The sequence below is a fragment of the Lucilia sericata genome, unplaced genomic scaffold (genome assembly GCF_015586225.1).
Source record: "Lucilia sericata isolate MDLA Ls3-8-SP2 unplaced genomic scaffold, ASM1558622v1 Contig000959F_arrow, whole genome shotgun sequence".
Lineage (NCBI taxonomy): Eukaryota > Metazoa > Arthropoda > Insecta > Diptera > Calliphoridae > Lucilia > Lucilia sericata.
Genome location: NW_023994942.1, coordinates 164,653 through 187,058, shown reverse-complemented (window position 1 = coordinate 187,058; position 22,406 = coordinate 164,653). Strand labels below are relative to the sequence as shown.

The window sequence follows — 22,406 nt, the reverse complement described above, 5'->3', positions numbered from 1 at the left end:
AGTCTAGTCTATAGTCTAAGTCTATAGTATAGTCTATAGTCTAGTCTATAGTCTAGTCTATAGTCTAGTCTATAGTCTAGTCTATAGTCTAGTCTATAGTCTAGTCTATAGTCCTAGTCTATAGTCTAGTCTATAGTCTAGTCTATAGTCTAGTCTATAGTCTAGTCTATAGTCTAGTCTATAGTCTAGTCTATAGTCTAGTCTATAGTCTAGTCTATAGTCTAGTCTATAGTCTAGTCTATAGTCTAGTCTATAGTCTAGTCTATAGTCTAGTCTATAGTCTAGTCTATAGTCTGGTCTATAGTCTAGTCTATAGTCTAGTCTATAGTCTAGTCTATAGTCTGTCTATAGTCTAGTCTATAGTCTAGTCTAGTCTAGTCTATAGTCTAGTCTATAGTCTAGTCTATAGTCTAGTCTATAGTCTAGTCTATAGTCTAGTCTATAGTCTAGTCTATAGTCTAGTCTATAGTCTAGTCTATAGTCTAGTCTATAGTCTAGTCTATAGTCTAGTCTATAATCTAGTCTATAGTCTAGTCTATAGTCTAGTCTATAGTCTAGTCTATAGTCTAGTCTACAGTCTAGTCTATAGTCTAGTCTATAGTCTAGTCTATAGTCTAGTCTATAGTCTAGTCTATAGTCTAGTCTATAGTCTAGTCTACAGTCTAGTCTATAGTCTAGTCTATAGTCTAGTCTATAGTCTAGTCTATAGTCTAGTATATAGTCTAGTCTAGTCTAGTCTATAGTCTAGTCTAGTCTATAGTCTAGTCTAGTCTATAGTCTATAGTCTAGTCTATAGTCTAGTCTAGTCTATAGTCTAGTCTAGTCTATAGTCTAGTCTAGTCTAGTCTATAGTCTATAGTCTATAGTCTATAGTCTATAGTCTATAGTCTATAGTCCTATAGTCTATAGTCTAGTCTATAGTCTATCTAGTCTAGTCTAGTCTATAGTCTAGTGCTATATCTAGTCTAGTCTATAGTCTAGTCTATAGTCTAGTCTATAGTCTAGTCTATAGTCTAGTCTATAGTCTAGTCTATAGTCTAGTCTATAGTCTAGTCTATAGTCTAGTCTATAGTCTAGTCTATAGTCTAGTCTATAGTCTAGTCTATAGTCTAGTCTATAGTCTAGTCTATAGTCTAGTCTATAGTCTAGTCTATAGTCTAGTCTATAGTCTAGTCTAGTCTATAGTCTAGTCTAGTCTATAGTCTAGTCTAGTCTATAGTCTAGTCTATAGTCTAGTCTATAGTCTAGTCATAGTCTAGTCTATAAGTCCTAGTAGTCTATAGTCTAGTCTATAGTCTAGTCTATAGTCTAGTTCCTATAGTCTAGTCTATAGTCTAGATCTATCTATAGTCTAGTCTATAGTCTAGTCTATAGTCTAGTCTATAGTCTAGTCTATAGTCTAGTCTATAGTCTAGTCTATAGTCTAGTCTATAGTCTAGTCTATAGTCTAGTCTATAGTCTAGTCTATAGTCTAGTCTATAGTCTAGTCTATAGTCTAGTCTAGTCTAGTCTATAGTCTAGTCTAGTCTATAGTCTAGTCTAGTCTATAGTCTAGTCTAGTCTATAGTCTAGTCTATAGTCTAGTCTATAGGCTATAGGCAATCCTTTTTTGTAAGCCTTTAATTATGCTTTAAATATTTATTTTTATTAATCCTTAAATGTCTACTTTTAATATCCTTTATTTTTTTTTTGCCTGCCCTAAATATAGGCCACTCTCTAACAAAGAAAGCAAACCATTACACAACTTTCACTTTTCAACAAATGTTCTAAACAGAAACAACAAAAAAATTGTTAACATTTAATGTTCAACAAATTATTTAAAACAACAACAGCAGCCTGTTTTAACTAAAAAACCTAAAACACTACTATTTTAACATGTTACTGAAAACTACAAGTACTGGTATCAGGCTGCTGATGAAAGGTAATATTTTTTTTAGCACTTTCTCCCACTAAAGCCATGGGCCATACATTTAACTCTGCTCTTTAGTTTCTTAAAACAACACATTTTAACTGTTTTTATTTTTTTTTTTCTATATAGAAAAAAAACAAGAGCCTGGCTGTGGTGTGTACTACTTAAAAAAGTGTTAGAATACTCGAGGCGACAATGTTTTAACCAAAACTATATGTATATATTTTTATGCTTTTGTTTGTTGTACCAAACAGCTATATAAAAAACGTTTTTCCCTTCAATATACTACCACAGCTATAAATTTGTATATTTTTTCGCGCTGAAGTAGACCACTATCTCTAAACTGCTTGAATACAATACGTTTATTTGCATAAACAAGAATGACCTAAAAATATGCAATCAAAAATGATTTTATGTTCGTTGTTTTTTAGATCGCTCTCTCGTTAAGTATTTAAAGAGTTAAGTGTTGGCAAAACACAGGGAGAAATATACAGTTTTCAAGTGAATGGAAAATTTATATTATAAAATAAAATTTTTATAAAACAGAAAGCTTTAATCCAAGAAAGCTTTTTTAGAGAGAAAGCTTTATATCAAGGAAGAGAAATCTTTCAAACCAACAATATTTCTATAGAAAAGGAAAGTATAAACTAGACTACAGACTAGACTATAGTCTAGACTATAGACTAGACTATAGACTAGACTATAGACTAGACTATAGACTAGACTATAGACTAGACTATAGACTAGACTATAGACTAGACTATAGACTAGACTATAGACTAGACTATAGACTAGACTATAGACTAGACTATAGACTAGACTATAGACTATACTATAGACTAGACTATAGACTAGACTATAGACTAGACTATAGACTAGACTATAGACTAGACTATAGACTAGACTATAGACTAGACTATAGACTAGACTATAGACTAGACTATAGACTAGACTATAGACTAGACTATAGACTAGACTAGACTAGACTATAGACTAGACTAAAGACTAGACTATAGACTAGCCTATAGACTAGACTATAGACTAGACTATAGACTAGACTATAGACTAGACTATAGACTAGACTATAGACTAGACTATAGACTAGACTATAGACTAGACTATAGACTAGACTATAGACTAGACTATAGACTAGACTATAGACTAGACTATAGACTAGACTATAGAGTAGACTATAGAGTAGACTATAGAGTAGACTATAGACTAGACTATAGACTAGACTATAGACTAGACTATAGACTAGACTATAGAGTAGACTATAGAGTAGACTATAGAGTAGACTATAGACTAGACTATAGACTAGACTATAGACTAGACTATAGACTAGACTATAGACTAGACTATAGCCTAGACTATAGACTAGACTATAGACTAGACTATAAACTAGACTATTGTATAGACTATAGACTAGACTATAGACTAGACTATTATATAGACTATAAACTAGACTATAGACTAGACTATAGACTAGACTATATATAGACTATAAACTAGACTATAGACTAGACTATAGACTAGACTATAGACTAGACTATAGACTAGACTATAGACTAGACTATAGACTAGACTATAGACTAGACTATAGACTAGACTATAGACTAGACTATAGACTAGACTATAGACTAGACTATAGACTAGACTATAGACTAGACTATAGACTAGACTATAGACTAGACTATAGACTAGACTATAGACTAGACTATAGACTAGACTATAGACTAGACTATAGACTAGACTAGACTATAGACTAGACTATAGACTAGACTATAGACTAGACTATAGACTAGACTATAGACTAGACTATAGACTAGACTATAGACTAGACTATAGCCTAGACTATAGACTAGACTATAGACTAGACTATAAACTAGACTATTGTATAGACTATAGACTAGACTATAGACTAGACTATTATATAGACTATAAACTAGACTATAGACTAGACTATAGACTAGACTATTATATAGACTATAAACTAGACTATAGACTAGACTATAGACTAGACTATAGACTAGACTATAGACTAGACTATAGACTAGACTATAGACTAGACTATAGACTAGACTATAGACTAGACTATAGACTAGACTATAGACTAGACTATAGACTAGACTATAGACTAGACTAGACTATAGACTAGACTATAGACTAGACTATAGACTAGACTAGACTATAGACTAGACTATAGACTAGACTATAGACTAGACTATAGACTAGACTATAGACTAGACTAGACTATAGACTAGACTATAGACTAGACTATAGACTAGACTATAGACTAGACTATAGACTAGACTATAGACTAGACTATAGACTAGACTATAGACTAGACTATAGACTAGACTATAGACTAGACTATAGACTAGACTATAGACTAGACTATAGACTAGACTATAGACTAGACTATAGACTAGACTAGACTAGACTATAGACTAGACTATAGACTAGACTATAGACTAGACTATAGACTAGACTATAGACTAGACTATAGACTAGACTATAGACTAGACTATAGACTAGACTATAGACTAGACTATAGACTAGACTATAGACTAGACTATAGACTAGACTATAGACTAGACTAGACTATAGACTAGACTATAGACTAGACTATAGACTAGACTATAGACTAGACTATAGACTAGACTATAGACTAGACTGTAACCTAGACTATAAACTAGACTATTGTATAGACTAGACTATAGACTAGACTATTGTATAGACTATAAACTAGACTATTGTATAGAATATAGACTAGACTATAGACTAGACTATAGACTAGACTATAGACTAGACTATAGACTAGACTATAGACTAGACTATAGACTAGACTATAGACTAGACTATAGACTAGACTATAGACTAGACTATAGACTAGACTATAGACTAGACTATAGACTAGACTATAGACTAGACTATAGACTAGACTATAGACTAGACTATAGACTAGACTATAGACTAGACTATAGACTAGAGACTAGACTATAGACTAGACTATAGACTATAGACTTAGACTAGACTATAGAAGACTAGACTATAGACTAGACTATAGACTATACGACTAGACTAGACTATAGACTAGGACTATAGACTAGACTAGACTAGACTAGACTAGACTATAGGACTAGACTATAGACTAGACTATAGACTAGACTATAGACTAGACTATAGACTAGACTATAGACTAGACTATAGACTAGACTATAGACTAGACTATAGACTAGACTATGACTAGACTAAGACTAGACTATAGACTAGGACTATAGACTACCTATAGACTAAGACTATAGACTAGACTATAGACTAGACTATAGACTAGACTAGACTAGACTAATAGACTATAGACTAGACTATAGACTAGACTATAGACTAGACTATAGACTAGACTATAGACTAGACTTATAGACTAGACAGCTATAGACTAGACTATAGACTAGACTATAGACTAGACTATAGACTAGACTATAGACTAGACTATAGACTAGACTATAGACTAGACTATAGACTAGACTATAGACTAGACTATAGACTAGACTATAGACTAGACTATAGACTAGACTATAGACTAGACTATAGACTAGACTATAGACTAGACTATAGACTAGACTATAGACTAGACTATAGACAAGACTATAGACTAGACTATAGACTAGACTATAGACTAGACTATAGACTAGACTATAGACTAGACTATAGACTAGACTATAGACTAGACTATAGACTAGTCTATACTAGACTATAGACTAGACTTTAGACTAGTCTGGATTATAGTTTAAACTATTTTTAGGCTGTTTTTTTGGACTATTGTTCAGACTATATTCTTGACTGTTGTCCTGATTTTTTGAATTGAATTTAGGTTACATACCTAATACCTTTCGCTCCTACACTTTAAGCTTCATTTCATTTATCTGTAAAATATCAATTGAAAATCTATCTATAGACTAGACTATAGACTAGACTATAGACTAGACTATAGACTAGACTATAGACTGGACTATAGACTAGACTATAGACTAGACTATAGACTAGACTACAGACAAGACTATAGACTAGACTATAGACTAGACTATAGACTAGACTATAGACTAGACTATAGACTAGACTATAGACTAGACTATAGACTAGACTATAGACTAGACTATAGACTAGACTATAGACTAGACTATAGACTAGACTATAGACTAGACTATAGACTAGACTATACACTAGACTATACACTAGACTATAGACTAGACTATAGACTAGACTATAGACTAGACTATAGACTAGACTATAGACTAGACTATAGACTAGACTATAGACTAGACTATAGACTAGACTATAGACTAGACTATAGACTAGCCTATAGACTAGACTATAGACTAGACTATAGACTAGCCTATAGACTAGACTATAGACTAGACTATAGACTAGACTATAGACTAGACTATAGACTAGACTATAGACTAGACTATAGACTAGACTATAGACTAGACTATAGACTAGACTATAGACTAGACTAGACTATAGACTAGACTATAGACTAGACTATAGACTAGACTATAGACTAGACTATAGACTAGACTATAGACTAGACTATAGACTAGACTATAGACTAGACTATAGACTAGACTATAGACTAGACTATAGACTAGACTATAGACTAGACTATAGACTAGACTATAGACTAGACTATAGACTAGACTATAGACTAGACTATAGACTAGACTATAGAAAACCCAGACTATAGACTAGACTATAGACTAGACTATAGACTAGACTATAGACCTAGACTAGACTATAGACTAGTCTATACTAGACTATAGACTAGACTTTAGACTAGTCTGGACTATAGTTTAAACTATTTTTATGCTGTTTTTTGGACTATTGTTTAGACTATATTCTTGACTGTTGTCCTGATTTTTTGTATTGAATTTTGGTTACATACCTAATACCTTTCGCCCCTACACTTTAAGCTTCATTTCATTTATCTGTAAAATATCAATTGAAAATCTATCATATGTAAAAAATTCTCATTTATATGAATATGTATTTGTTTTTTCAAAATAATTTCATGCTTGCAGATTTCATTTACAGCAATTTTTTGAAGTATTATTTTTTACTTTATGCTATACAAAAGCATACTTTTAGGTAAAAGTTTTATTATTTTCCATATAATATAGAAAAAAAAAACTCTTTACAGATAACCATTTCTCGTATTGTGTTTTAACAATATAATACACGATTTTTTCATTATTTCTTTTTTTTTATAAATATATTTTTCAATATTAGTTTCCCTATTGCCATTGTAAGTTTAACAATTGTACATTTTTATTTATGTGTTTTGCAAATGTAAAACATTATTACTTTGAAATACAATAAAAAAATATTAACCCATATTTTTGCATAGAACAACAACGAACAACTCTGTATGTTATACAAACCATTTGCTGTATCCTGTTTTGAATCAGTACAAAAAAAAATACTGAAGAGAGAAATATACATATAAAAACTATAAGTTTTGGTGAAAAAAAGTAAATTTTTTCTTTCCTCTTTTTTTTGGAAAAAACTTTATGAACATTAAATAAAACTATTTTTGTTTTTTTGTCTTTTTTTTTGGTTAGAAAATATTATCTAGGGAGTTTACGCTTAAACGACGTTTCTCTGTTTTCATTAAACATGCACAAGTCTAGTTAACCATAATAAAAAGTCCAACAAAATAAACTAACGCACAAGTTTTTGAAATAAAACAAGAAATATTAGAGAAAAAACTTTTAAGCAAAATTGAAAGTCATGTTAAATGATAAATTACATGATAATTATTGCATACTTTAGGGAGTTTTCTATACTAGATAATACTTTTTTCCGATGATATAAGGGAACCAACAAAAACTGTATATATATTTTTTGCCGGGCTTAAAGTCATAGAAAGTTATTAAAACTAAAAGTTTATGTATTTTTTTTTAGAAAAATTTTAACACCAGCAAGAGAGGGAGAAAGAGAGAGAAAAAAAAGTCTGTTAGAAAACAGGAAGTGTTTTAATTTGAGTTTTAAATTTAAGTTAAAACTAATAATGAAAATATTTAAAACAAACTAAAGCATAATACAAGGCATATTAAACTATAAACAATGTAAAGCATACTTTAGGGATTGTTATAACTTTTTTCCTAAAAAAATTATGTTTTTAACACAATTTATTTAAAAAATGGTTTTAATTTTTTTAAATTTATTTGTTCATAAAAATAAAAAGAGTTTATTAATATTTATCATACTTTATGTACATATTTAATGAAACATGTTGCATAGCTTTAGGCCAACTTAATAAATTTGTTTATAATTTCAAAAACTGTAGCATAGTTTAAGGTACAAAATATTTTATGATAATATATTATAAAATTCATAATATGCTGCATATTTTTACAAACTTAATTATTAAAAGAATAAAAAAATTACTAAAATTTGTTTGCACATTACTTATTAATAAAAAATATATATTTTTTTACTTTTAGAAATCTACAATGCGGAACAACTATAGAAAAAACTAAAGGGAATGTTTCGGTAAGTTTGAAACACCAAAATAACTCAATCCATCAAAAATAATCAACTAAAAGCCTCAAGAAAAGTAGTTTTTGTAGCTGGTGCGAAAGCTTACTTTTCTATAGAAAAGTTGCTTGTCTGAAAAGCTTACTTTTCTATAGAAAAGTTGCTTGTCTGAAAAGCTTACTTTTCTATAGAAAAGTTGCTTGTCTGAAAAGCTTACTTTTCTATAGAAAAGTTGCTTGTCTGAAAAGCTTACTTTTCTATAGAAAAGTTGCTTGTCTGAAAAGCTTACTTTTCTATAGAAAAGTTGCTTGTCTGAAAAGCTTACTTTTCTATAGAAAAGTTGCTTGTCTGAAAAGCTTACTTTTCTATAGAAAAGTTGCTTGTCTGAAAAGCTTACTTTTCTATAGAAAAGTTGCTTGTCTGAAAAGCTTACTTTTCTATAGAAAAGTTGCTGGTCTGAAAAGCTTACTTTTCTATAGAAAAGTTGCTTGTCTGAAAAGCTTACTTTTCTATAGAAAAGTTGCTTGTCTGAAAAGCTTACTTTTCTATAGAAAAGTTGCTTGTCTGAAAAGCTTACTTTTCTATAGAAAAGTTGCTTGTCTGAAAAGCTTACTTTTCTATAGAAAAGTTGCTTGTCTGAAAAGCTTACTTTTCTATAGAAAAGTTGCTTGTCTGAAAAGCTTACTTTTCTATAGAAAAGTTGCTTGTCTGAAAAGCTTACTTTTCTATAGAAAAGTTGCTTGTCTGAAAAGCTTACTTTTCTATAGAAAAGTTGCTTGTCTGAAAAGCTTACTTTTCTATAGAAAAGTTGCTTGTCTGAAAAGCTTACTTTTCTATAGAAAAGTTGCTTGTCTGAAAAGCTTACTTTTCTATAGAAAAGTTGCTTGTGTGAAAGCTTACTTTTCTATAGAAAAGTTGCTTGTGTGAAAGCTTACTTTTCTATAGAAAACTTGCTTGTATGAAAGCTTACTTTTCTATAGAAAACTTGCTTGTGTGAAAGCTTACTTTTCTATAGAAAACTTGCTTGTGTAAAAGCTCTTTTGAAAAATTCCTACAGTTTCCACTCAACTTCATTTTAAATATTTAAAAAAATAATTTTTCTAACACGTTTCTATATTTATTGAAATTCTCTGCTCTCAACTTCCTGAAACCTTAAACATGTTATAAAATGTTTTCTTTTTCTATGCACAAAATTTTAAATTCTTTCTTCATGATTTATTTTCTAACAACAACAACTACATAAATACATCATCTTTAATAAAACAATTTTTTCTTTTCTTATCTGTATTCTATGTTCCTGGTTATTGTTGTTGAACATTCTTTTTCATCACAATTTCTTTTTTCACTTTTCAATTTTATTATTTAAAAAAAAGGAATATAAAATTCAGTGTTAAGGAGAAAAAAAACGCAACCAAGAACAACAAAGTCCATTCTTTGAATATTGAATGGTGATTGTGTAAATAAATAAACGAGAAAATTTTTTATGACGCCTTATGGTATGCTCTATAAAATTTGTCGAATGCTATGGCAAAATGTATTTATATGTATGCTACATAAAAAAGAAAGCTATCATAAAATGTTTTGCATACTTTCAGGTGACAGTCAAATTAAGTTCTCTTTCATATTGAATTTTATTCACAATTTTTATTTTCTGACTTTTTACTTATAGTATTGATGTATGTATTTGTGTTCTTTATAGAGAACTGTGAGTAAGAGTTTTTATATTATCAAACTTTTCAATTCATGTCATAAATATATATATATATATATATATTTTTTTTTTGTTTTCCTTACGATTTCAGTTGTCTGCACAGATTTGTTGCTTGAAGTATGATTAGGTATGCATAAGTTTGACTGTATTTTTAACATTTATATGAAAAATTGTCATATAATGTTATGACAACAAATTGCTTCAAGTTGTTGAGCACAGAAACAAAAATAAAATAAGAATATAAAGCCAACCATAAGGCGCCAACAAAAAAAAAAAACACTCCCCAAAAAAAGTAGTAAGGTATAAACATGTTTTATGTATTTATATTGAATGTTGATTTCAAATTGGGTATTTGTCATTGATTTAACAAACAAATTTCGATATTATATTTACAGTATGAAAATAACAACAACAACAACAAAAAACCTCACTAATATTGGCATAACAAACTCTTGACGTTATGTAATTGAAAAACCAAATAAAACATCACATCCTATACCCTAAGGCTTTAGGTATAGAAATCATTTGTTGGCTGTTTTTATTCTTGAATTATGAATGAACATGTTATTTATTTTGACATTTCATTAAAATTATTGATGTTTTCCCCAATTCTAAAGTTTTTCTTCAAAATTAGCTTAAGGTTAAATTTATTTTTCCTTGTTAGTGAAATCTGTAAAATGGTTGTTGTTTAAATATTCTACGAAAATGTTAATTTATTAAGTAAAACGAACGAAGTCTAACATTTGTTGGTTTTTTGTAGCTGCTAGTTATTTTTGTATTTATTTGCATAATTAATAAGTATTATTATCATTAACATGATTAATTCATAGAAATATTGCTAGGATGTTGTTAGGATGATTACATGTTGACTTTTTTCTACCGAAAAGCTGATTTTATTTTTGTAATTTTTTTTTCAAAAGCTTACCTTTTCATAGAAAAGTTGCTTATCTAAAAGCTTTTATTTCAATAAAAAATAACTTGTCCGAAAGCTTTTATTTCTGTTTAAAAGTTACTTGTCTGAAAAGCTTACTTTTCTATAGAAAAGTTGCTTGTCTGAAAAGCTTACTTTTCTATAGAAAAGTTGCTTGTCTGAAAAGCTTACTTTTCTATAGAAAAGTTGCTTGTCTGAAAAGCTTACTTTTCTATAGAAAAGTTGCTTGTCTGAAAAGCTTACTTTTCTATAGAAAAGTTGCTTGTCTGAAAAGCTTACTTTTCTATAGAAAAGTTGCTTGTCTGAAAAGCTTACTTTTCTATAGAAAAGTTGCTTGTCTGAAAAGCTTACTTTTCTATAGAAAAGTTGCTTGTCTGAAAAGCTTACTTTTCTATAGAAAAGTTGCTTGTCTGAAAAGCTTACTTTTCTATAGAAAAGTTGCTTGTCTGAAAAGCTTACTTTTCTATAGAAAAGTTGCTTGTCTGAAAAGCTTACTTTTCTATAGAAAAGTTGCTTGTCTGAAAAGCTTACTTTTCTATAGAAAAGTTGCTTGTCTGAAAAGATTACTTTTTTATAGAAAAGTTGCCTGTATGAAAGCTTTATTTCCTATAAAAAAAGTTGCTTGTGTGAATGCTTTGTTTTGTATAGAAAAGTTTTTTGCTTGTTGCTTGTCTGAAAAGCTTACTTTTCTATAGAAAAGTTGCTTGTCTGAAAAGCTTACTTTTCTATAGAAAAGTTGCTTGTATGAAAGCTTTCTTTTTTATAGAAAAGTTGCTTTTATGAAAGCTTTCTTTTTTATAGAAAAGTTGCTTGTATGAAAGCTTTCTTTTCTATATCAAAGTTGCCTGTATGAAAGCTTTATTTCCTATAAAAAAAAGTTGCTGGTGTGAATGCTTTGTTTTGTATAGAAAAGTTTTTTGTATGAAATCTTTATTTTCTATAGAAAAGTTGTTTGTATGAAAGTTTTCCTTTCTATAGAAAAGTGGCTAGTGTTTAGATTTTATTTCCCAAAGAAAAGTTGCGTTAATAAAAGTTTTTTCTCCATAATAAAGTTGTTTGTGCTCAACTCTTCAACAATTCATAACTCAAAATCCATTTTCCTAAAAGCTTTTACTTAACACACGTTTTTACTGCATACATTTAGGCTGCAAGTTAATGTATTTTTAAAAGCATAACAAAAAAATTCTCTACTATTTATTACTATTAAACTAAAACCAAAAATATATAGAAAATTTATGACTTAAAAAAAAACAGAAAATGAAACCATAATGTTAAATCAATAAAGGCGCATAGAAGAAAAAAAGAAAATATGTCTTAAGTTAACTATAAATACATACATTAAACAAACATTTACATAAACTCATACAAAGGCATTATGACCCTAGAGTAATTTCCTGTTATTTTATGCCCTGCCATACAAAAATATGAAATTCTGCCAATTTTTCACTCTTTACGAGAACACAAAATAGGGTGAACAATAAATAAAAGTATGGTAAAATACTTCAGCCACACATTATGTGAACAATTTTCATTTAAGGCCCACCCTGCAATAAGCTGATTTGTCTATGGCTTCCACATACCAGCTATCTTAGTGTTAAAAAGGTTAACACTGAAAGTCACTGAACTAACCATAGTCAATTTCCCTTTAGTTAAAGCAAGCTGCAGTCAATGCAGCCACGGCAGGCCACGACGGGCAAAACATCATGCCTTCATTCAGCCAAAAAGGTTAAATTGCCTTCAGCAAATTCAATTGTTTTATGGTTGAGGCTTAAGCCAATAATAAAGAAAGTGCAGTAGGGGCAAAAAAATAAAGAACAATGAACGTGCCAAAATGTTAAATTTTTTAAAACTACCAGCATATGGAAAATGAAAGCAAATAGTTATTTTTTAAATAACTAGAAATATATTTATTTAAAATTTAAATAAACTCTGATATTCATGGAGAATATTAAGAAAATAAAATTTTATTTTAATCACCTGTGTAAAGTTAGCAAAACTACTCTTAGGAATAACATTTCTTCTAAAGATACTTTCAAAGCATACTCCATAGAATACATTTTAAAAAACATTTTAGCTTGTTTTGCTTTTCAATTTCTTTTTACTAAACAACTACAAATTTCTTAGCTTTTGTTCAATTTTGTTTTCTAACGACAAAAAAAAATGAACAACAATTTGTTAAGAAAACAACCTTTTTAATATATTCATTTGGGAAAAATTGTGGTGGCTGAAAGAAGTTGAGAAAAAAGACAAAAAAACTTTGCATAACAATACCTTTAGAAGCAAAACAAGAAAACACATTTTAAATAGCAAAAAAAAAAAAGAGAAAAACTCTTTAAATGATTAAAACTAAGTAGAATTCAAAAAAAGTATAGTATGCTTTTAGGTTAAATAAATTGATTTCTTTTTTGTTTATTTCCTTTTCCCTAAAAAAAACACACACACTTCTAAAACATTTCATATGCATTTTTTTAATGGTCTCTATTACAAACTATTTATTTAACCTCTTTCTATGCTCCATTTCCGTTAGTTAAGAGTATTACCTTAAAAAATAAATGGAAAATAATGCAACTTACATTAAATTTTATGACTTTTTTCCTTCGTCAACCGCTCTCCCACCCAACCAACAAACCACTGTCGTCAAAGAAATATATAAAAAAACGCACTTTGTCTGCCCTAGCTAGAAACATATGACCCCCCCCCACATATACACATTATCAAAGCAAATGCTAGTAAAATCCTTACAATGTTAGTTTTACTTACGTTATACTTATATGCATGTCTATGCATGCAAATACACTTATGATAATAACATTTTCTTGGCAGATAAATGCTAAAAACTTGAGTCATTTTTTTCCTCAGTCATATGCTAAAATTGTGTAAAAAAATCTTACTTTTACTTACAACACATACATATGTATGTTCTGAGTTATATGCCAGAAGTTTATTTTGGAAAAAATAAAATTTTACTAATGGAATTCAAATTACTCTAATAGAGTGTGTGTTTTGCAGTGTTAACTTTAGTTTTTCGATTTGCAATAGTAGTTTTCAATTATCAAAATGGTTTGATTTTAAATGAAATGGTAAGCAATTTTCAAATAATAAAATTAGAGAAACACTTCACAAATAAAATAGACTTTTTCAAAGAAAGAAAGTTTTAAAACAAACAACTAAGCTTTAAGGTAAAATTTCAGCAAAAAGTCTAGAATTTTTCTGTAGAAAAGAAGAATAACTTCTTAAGAAGAGAAAGTTTTTACACAAGCAACTTTTCTATAGAAAAATAAGCTTTTCAGGCAAACAAATTTTCTATAGAAAAGTAAGCTTTTCACACAAGCAACTTTTCTTTAGAAAAGTAAGCTTTTCAGACAAGCAACTTTTCTATAGAAAAGTAAGCTTTTCAGACAAGCAACTTTTCTATAGAAAAGTAAGCTTTTCAGACAAGCAACTTTTCTATAGAAAAGTAAGCTTTTCAGACAAGCAACTTTTCTATAGAAAAGTAAACTTTTCAGACAAGCAACTTTTCTATAGAAAAGTAAGCTTTTCAGACAAGCAACTTTTCTATAGAAAAGTAAGCTTTTCAGACAAGCAACTTTTCTATAGAAAAGTAAGCTTTTCAGACAAGCAACTTTTCTATAGAAAAGTAAGCTTTTCAGACAAGCAACTTTTCGATAGAAAAGTAAGCTTTTCAGACAAGCAACTTTTCTATAGAAAAGTAAGCTTTTCAGACAAGCAACTTTTCGATAGAAAAGTAAGCTTTTCAGACAAGCAACTTTTCGATAGAAAAGTAAGCTTTTCAGACAAGCAACTTTTTTATAGAAAAGTAAGCTTTTCAGACAAGCAACTTTTCTATAGAAAAGTAAGCTTTTCAGACAAGCAACTCTTCTATAGAAAAGTAAGCTTTTCAGACAAGCAACTTTTCTATAGAAAAGTAAGCTTTTCAGACAAGCAACTTTTTTATAGAAGAAAGCTTTCACTCAGACCAATCAATCGTTTTATGGAAACTTTAAGCAACTGTTCTGTATAAAATTAAGCTTTTAACACGAACAACTTCTTTCTATAGAAGAAAACACGTTTAGACAAACAATTTTTCTATAGAAAGGGAATCTTTAAAGACAAACAAAAGTTCTTGTTAGACGGCTTTTTGGTAAAATAGTTTCAAGGCCTTTTTTATTAAAATGTTACTGTTCTATTTTCTTTATATTTTCAAAGCTATAATTTAGGTAAAATTTAAATTACATATAACGTATATTTTTTATCTGCTTTTTGAACAAGAAAATATTTAATAACATATTTAGAAGACATACATTTATTATAGTAGAAGAAAAAACTTCATTTATTTTTCATTATAGTAGTCTTTTTATATTTAAGGCAATATAAAAAATACTTTCATAAATAAATTTTTTATATACAATTTTTTTTAATGTTGCACAATTTTAAATACTTTCATAAATTAAAATAAAAAAAATATATACAAGAAGTGGAACAAAAGAATATGGAGGAAAAAAAGCCTCGTAAAATATGCAAATCTTATAAAATGTTATTATAACTTAAATATACTCTTATATACATACATATGAATATTTTTCTTTTTGTTATCAGGTTTTGCTTTTAAGCAGGCAACATCACGCCCACTTAAATATATATAAATATATTTCTATAGCATACTTTTAAGAGTTGAAGGTAAATATTGTTGTTTTTGTTATTTGAACAAAGGTAGCAGAAGCAAAAACATACATTAACATAAATAACTTATACAAGTGGCTTTTTTGAACATAATGGCAGCATTTTGTTGTAAAATTTTGAGAATTTGTTTAAACAATTAAAGACTAAATACTAAAAACGCCCCCTTTTTAGTATTACAGTTCTGGCAAATATTATTCTTTGCCTACTTTAAGGCTTAATTTAAATTTAACATTTTAAGTTCCATATAAAATCTTTAATGTGTTTTTCTTTTCTTATTATTTATTTCTCTCTTTAACCAGATTTTAAGTGTCATTTACTAAACAACAACAAAAACTGTATAACTAAAATTGTATGTCACTACTAGTTAATTTCTATTTATTCAACCCTAAAAGTATGCCAGGCCGCACAATGACAGTTTAAAAGCAAAACGCTAGATAGTATGTATGTATATTTTCAAAAACCATTGTGGCGTATAGAAAATTAACTAAATAGAGACTTAAATGACAAAAACATTTTTTGTCATTATGTGCTGTTGTAATTTTTCTTCTTTTTTTTGGTTCATTTTTACTGGGATTTACTCAGTTTTTGGTTGCTGTTTTCATTTACCAACATTGGCATTTTGGTAGTTAAGCGCATAAACATAATCTACAATAATCCTTAGATTGTAACATATCATAGACTAGCAAAACATACAACCAATACTAACACATACGAAAATATCGACTTTGATACGTAAACAGCTTCATGTAACTTTTTCATATATGTATGCATGCATGTATGTGTTAAAATATATAAGTATTTTATTTATTTCAATAGTATAATTTTAATACACATGGTATAGAAAGTGTGTGTAAGCATGTTTATATATGTTTGTTATACATTAAAAGAGCTTATAGTTGAAAACATTTTACAAACACAATACCCTATGAATCGAGGTTCATCTACATGCTATTCATCCATATAAACATTTATCAACTTAAGAAACCAAAAAGGACCTAAAGTACAAAAATTAAAAGGAATTTTTCAATATTAAAAGCAATATTAAACTTATTTAATGAAAACTTTCACACAAGTAACTTTTCTATAAGAAAGTGAGCTTTCATACGATAAACTTTTCTATAAAAAAGAAAGCTTTCACACCAGCAACTTTGCTATAGAAAATTAAGCTTTCAAACAAGCAACCTTTCTATAGAAAAGAAAGTTTTCATACTAGCAACTTTTCTATAGAAAAGAAGGCTTTAAAACAAGCAACTTTTCTACTAAAGGGAAAGCTTTGACACAAGCAACATTTTAAAGAAAAGAAAGCTTTCACACAAGTAATTTTTCTATAGAAAAGAAAGCTTTCAAACAAAAACTTTTCTATGGTAAATAAAGCTTTCACGCAATGCAACTTTTCTACAAAAAAAAGCTTTCAAACAAGCTACTTTCCTACAAAAAAGGAAAGCTTTCACCTAAACAATATTTCCATAGAAAATAAAGCTTTAATACAAACAACTTTTTAATTGAAAAAAAAACCTTTCACACAAGCAAATTTTCTATACAAAAAAAAGCTTTTAGGGAAACAACTTATTAAGGGAAATTAAAGCTTTTACACAAGCAACTTTTCCAAAGAAAATATATATTTCATATAAACAACTTTTCTATAGAAAATAAAGTTTTCATAGGCACAACTTTTTAAGAAAAGCAAAGCTTTCACACAAAAATCTTTTCATTAGAAATGAAAACTTTCCGACAAGCAGCTTTTATATAGTAAAGAAAGTCTTGACACAAGCAACTATTCCATAATAAATTAAGCTTTCACATCTATAAGTTAGATTAAGAAACTAAAGCTTTAATGAAGTTGATCAATTCTGGAGAACATTCCTCTGAGAAAAGTTGATCTATTCTAGACAACTTTCTTCTGAGAAAAGTTCATCCATTCTAGACAACTTTCCTCTGAGAAAAGTTGATCTAGTCTGAAAAATTTTACTCCGAGGAAAGTTGATCTATTCTAGAGAAGTTTATTCTGAGAAAATTTAATCTATTCTAGACGACTTTCCTCAATGAAAAGTTGATTTACTTAGACAACTTTCCTCTGAGAAAAATTGATCTATTCTAGACACCTTTCCTCTGACAAAAGTTGATCTATTCTAGAAGACTTTCCTCTATGAAAAGTTGATCTATTCTAGACAACTTTTCTCTGAGAAAAGCTGGTATATTCTAGACAACTTTCCTCTGAGAAAAGTTGATCTATTCTAGACAACTTTCTTCTGACAAAAGTGAATCTATTCTAGACGACTTTCCTCTATGAAAAGTTGATCTAGTCTGAACAATTTTACTCTAACGAAAGTTGATCTATTTTAGGGAAGTTTCTTCAGAGAAAAGTTAATCTATTCTAGACGATGTTTCTCTATGAAAAGTTGATCTATTCTGATAAAAGTTGATCTATACTAGACGACTTTCCTCTATGAAAGGATGATCTAGTCTGAACAATTTTACTCTGAGGAAAATAGATCTATTCCAGAGAAGTTTCTTCTGAGAAAAGTAAATCTATTCTAAACGACTTTCCTCTATGAAAAGTTGATCTATTCTAGACCACTTGTTGTTGATATATTCTAGACGAATTTCCACTATGAAAAGTTGATCTAGTCTGAACAATTTTACTTGCAGAAAAGTACAGTTAGAAAAGTTGATCATTTCTTGGATATTCTACACAACTTTCCTCTGAGAAAAGTTTATCCATTCTAGACAACTTCCGAACAACCTTGCTCTAAGAAAAGTTTATCTACTCCAGACAATTTTGCTCTGAAGAAAGTTGATCTACTATAAAACAAAACTTTTTTGTAGAAAATCATTGAAATGTTGTTATTTGTTGCCTTTTTGCCTTAACATTCTACTTTTAAATATTTATATTATTTATTTAACATGCAGAGGATTTCATGTGTATGTTTTCCTTTTACTGCCTTCTCTACTAATCAGGGAGCTTTGTTCGTAACAATATAGCACTTTTTACAAAGCTTCTTTTTGGTTGTTTTCCTCTTTTTTTTTTTTGCTATTTGGCTCAATGACAAAAAGATTTAAAGTGTTTTTAGAAGCGCCAACAAATAGAAAACACAATCAGTTGTCAACACTCGTTTGTTTAATGTGAGTTAGCAAAGAATGGATAAAGAAAAACGTATTTAAATTAGAGTATAAAAAAGGGAAAATTTAAATATTTAATAAGAAATTATAAAGAAATTAAGTTATTTATGCAAAAAGAGTTAAAAATAGCTTTAAAATTCTTTATAAGACGAAAGTTTTCCCTTTAATATTAAGCATACGTCTGTAGGTCTATTGAAATTAATAACAATCATACGTCCTGTATAAAAAATTCAAAGAAATCCTTATTTTCCTAAACAAATAATAAATATTTATAGTTTTTTTTAGATTTTAATTTAAAAATAAAGGAGACATTTTTTTGTAGATTTAAATGAAAATATTTTTAGATATAAAATTTCCATTTTGTTTATTTAGTTTGCTAACAGAACAACACATTTGCCCTTAAGGCAGTCCGTTTAGTTTTTATTGTTAGCATTTAGCAACAACAAAAAAACTACTTTTTGTTGTAGACAAAAGCTATTTACTGAAACCTACATGAATGTCTTCTATACGAATTTTTCTATTTGCATTTAAGTTAAATATTTTAATTTGAATTTTTTCAAGCGTTTCATTTAGTTACCGACTTCAACAGTATGTGTTTTTTTTTTTTTTTTTTTTTTTTTTTTCTTTCTTTTATACGTAAAAACCTTTAGGTTATTTGTTTAAACATTTGTTGCAAAAATAAAAGAAATATTCAACACAAGTATTCAGTGTTACAAATACTGTGTGAGTGTGTGTGCCTAAGTTCAGTAACTTTTAGCTAAATATAGAGAGAAAAAAACTGTGGATAGAGTTGCTGTATACTGAAAATGAAGAGCTTTGAAATCTGTTTAAGCAGAAAACACTTTGGTTTTGTTTGCACTTTTACTTTGCTTTAAGTAAATAAACTTGGGCTGCTAAAGAGTTCAACAGCAGCTGCTACTAACATTTGTTATACAAACACACGTGCTTTTTGTTATTGCAGTAAAAGTACAGGAAACGGAACACTAACATGAACATCAGCACAGAACTACAGCAACAGCATGAAAGTACATATCAAGTAAACACTTATTTTTCGGTTAAAAGGGATACAAGTCTTGAACAGATGTTAAGGACAAAAGAACTCTAAAAGAAGAGATATTAAAGTTTGTAAATATTTAAAAGAAAAACTTCACAATTTAAAATGATTTCAATTAAACTGGAAAACTTACTTTCCAGACAACCTTCCTCTAAGGAAATTTGATCACTAATAGACAACATTCCTCTGTGGAAAGTTAATATCAAGTAGACAACTTTCCTTTGTCTAGTGATCTCTACTAGATAATTTTCCTCTGAGGAAAGATGATCCCTACTAGACAACTTTCCAGTGGGGAAAGTGGATCTCTACTAAAAAACTTTCCTCTGAGGAAAGTTGATCTTTACTAGACAACTTTCCTCTGAGGAAAGTTGATCTCTACTAGACAACTTTCCTCTGAGGAAAGTTGATCTCTACTAGACAACTTTCCTCTGAAGAAAGTTGATCTCTACTAGATAATTTTCCTCTGAGGAAATATGATCTCTACTAGACAACTTTCCTCTGAGGAAAGTTGATCTCTACTAGACAACTTTCCTCTGAGGAAAGTTGATCCCTACTAGTCAACTTTCTTCTGAGGAAAGTTGATCTCTACTAGACTACCTTCCTCTGAGGAAAGTTGATCTCTACTAAACAACTTTCCTCTTAGGAAAGTTGATCTCTACTAGACAACTTTTATCTGAGGAAAGTTGATCTCTACTAGAAAACTTTCTCTGAGGAAAGTTGATCTCTACTAGACAACTTTCCTCTGAGGAAAGTTGATCTCTACTAGACAACTTTCCTCTGAGGAAAGTTGATCTCTTCTAGACAACTTTCCTCTAAGCAAAGTTGATCTCCACTAAAGAACTTTCCTCTGAGGAAAGTTGTTCTCTACTAGACAAATTTCCTTTGATGAAAGTTGATCTCTACTAGACAACTTTCCTCTGAGGAAAGTTGATCTCTACTAGACAACTTTCCTCTGAGGAAAGTTGATCTCTACTAGACAATTCTACTAGACAATTTTCCTTTTAGTTGACTTCTACTAGACAGCTTTCCTCTGGGAAAAGTTGATCTCTACTAGACAATTTTCCTATGAGAAAAGTTGATCTCTACTAAACTACTTTCCTCTGAGGAAAGTTGATCTCTACTAGACAACTTTTCTCTGAGGAAAGTTGATCTCTACTACACAACTTTCCTCTTAGGAAAGTTGATCTCTACTACACAACTCTTCTCTGAGGAAAGTTGATCTCTACTAGACATCTTTCCTCTGAAGAAAGTTGATCTCTACTAGCCAACTTTCCTTTGAGAAAAGTTGATCTCTACTAGACAACTTTCCTTTGAGAAAAGATGATCTCTACTAGACAACTTTCCTCTGAAGAAAGTTGATCTCTACTAGACAACTTTCCTCTGAGGAAAGTTAATCTCTACTAGACAACTTTCCTCTGAGGAAAGTTGATCTCTACTAGACAACTTTCCTCTGAGAAACGTTGATCTCTACTAGACAACTTTCCTCGGAGTAAAGTTGATCTCTACTAGGCAATTTTACTGAGAAAAGTTGATCTCTACTAAACTATGTACTTTCCTCTGAGGAAAGTTGATCTCTAATAGACAACTTTCCTCGGAGTTAAGTTGATCTCTACTAGACAGCTTTCCTCTGAAGAAAGTTGATCTCTTCTAGACAACTTTCCTCTGGGAAAAGTTGATCTCTACTAGACAACTTTTCTCTGAGGAAAGTTGATCTCTACCAGACAACTTTTCACTGAGAAAAGTTGATCTCTACTGGACAAATTTCCTCTGAGAAAAGTTGATCTCTACTAGACAACTCCCCTCTGGGAAAAATTGATCTCTACTAGACAATTTTCCTCTGAGAAAAATTGATCTTTACTAGACAAGTCTCCTCTGGGAAAAGTTGATCTCTACTAGACAACTTTCCTCGGAGTAAAGTTGATTTTTACTAGACAGCTTTCCTCTGAAGAAAGTTGATCTCTACTGGACAACTTTCCTCTGAGGAAAGTTGATCTCTACTAGACATCCTTCCTCGGAGGAATGTTGATCTCTACTAGACAAATACAAACCACGCTGGTTTTGCTTAAAATCAAATTTCCAAATTTCATTTTATTAACATTTTTATATCTACACTTAATATTGGCAATTATCAGACGTGCGTACTAAAACAAATGTATCATAATAACGTCAAACTAAATCGAATCGAGATTTATGATACAAATCAAAAGAAAAAGAAAAACCTATAAAAATCGCCTTTTATGGTCACATCACTGATGATTAAACTAAACGTGTTAATGGCACGTAAAAAGACAAGAAAAACAAAAGCCTAAAATACATATAAACATCTTCTTAAACAACCTTAAACAAAATTTCCTCTACTTCTTCTTATGATTTTAAATATATTTAAAAAATATGCCTTTAAATTAAACTAACCAAGTCCTTGAAAATATTTACTTTTCATTATACAAAAATTTCTAATTAT

General features: G+C 29.5%; 1 protein-coding gene across 2 annotated transcripts in view; it reads left to right on the top strand.

Annotated features, from left to right (window-relative positions):
• Positions 1-8,413: 8,413 nt before the first annotated feature.
• LOC119609296 overlaps positions 8,414-22,406 on the top strand; it is a 65,456-nt gene continuing 51,463 nt past the window's right edge. The window contains exon 1 of one of the 2 annotated variants that reach the window (XM_037964021.1): positions 8,414-8,464. The gene's annotated coding sequence lies outside the window, so the exon portion shown is untranslated. Of the gene's footprint in view, positions 8,465-14,112; positions 14,172-22,406 lie in introns of those variants that run through there. The other variant, XM_037964022.1, reaches the window with a different exon arrangement.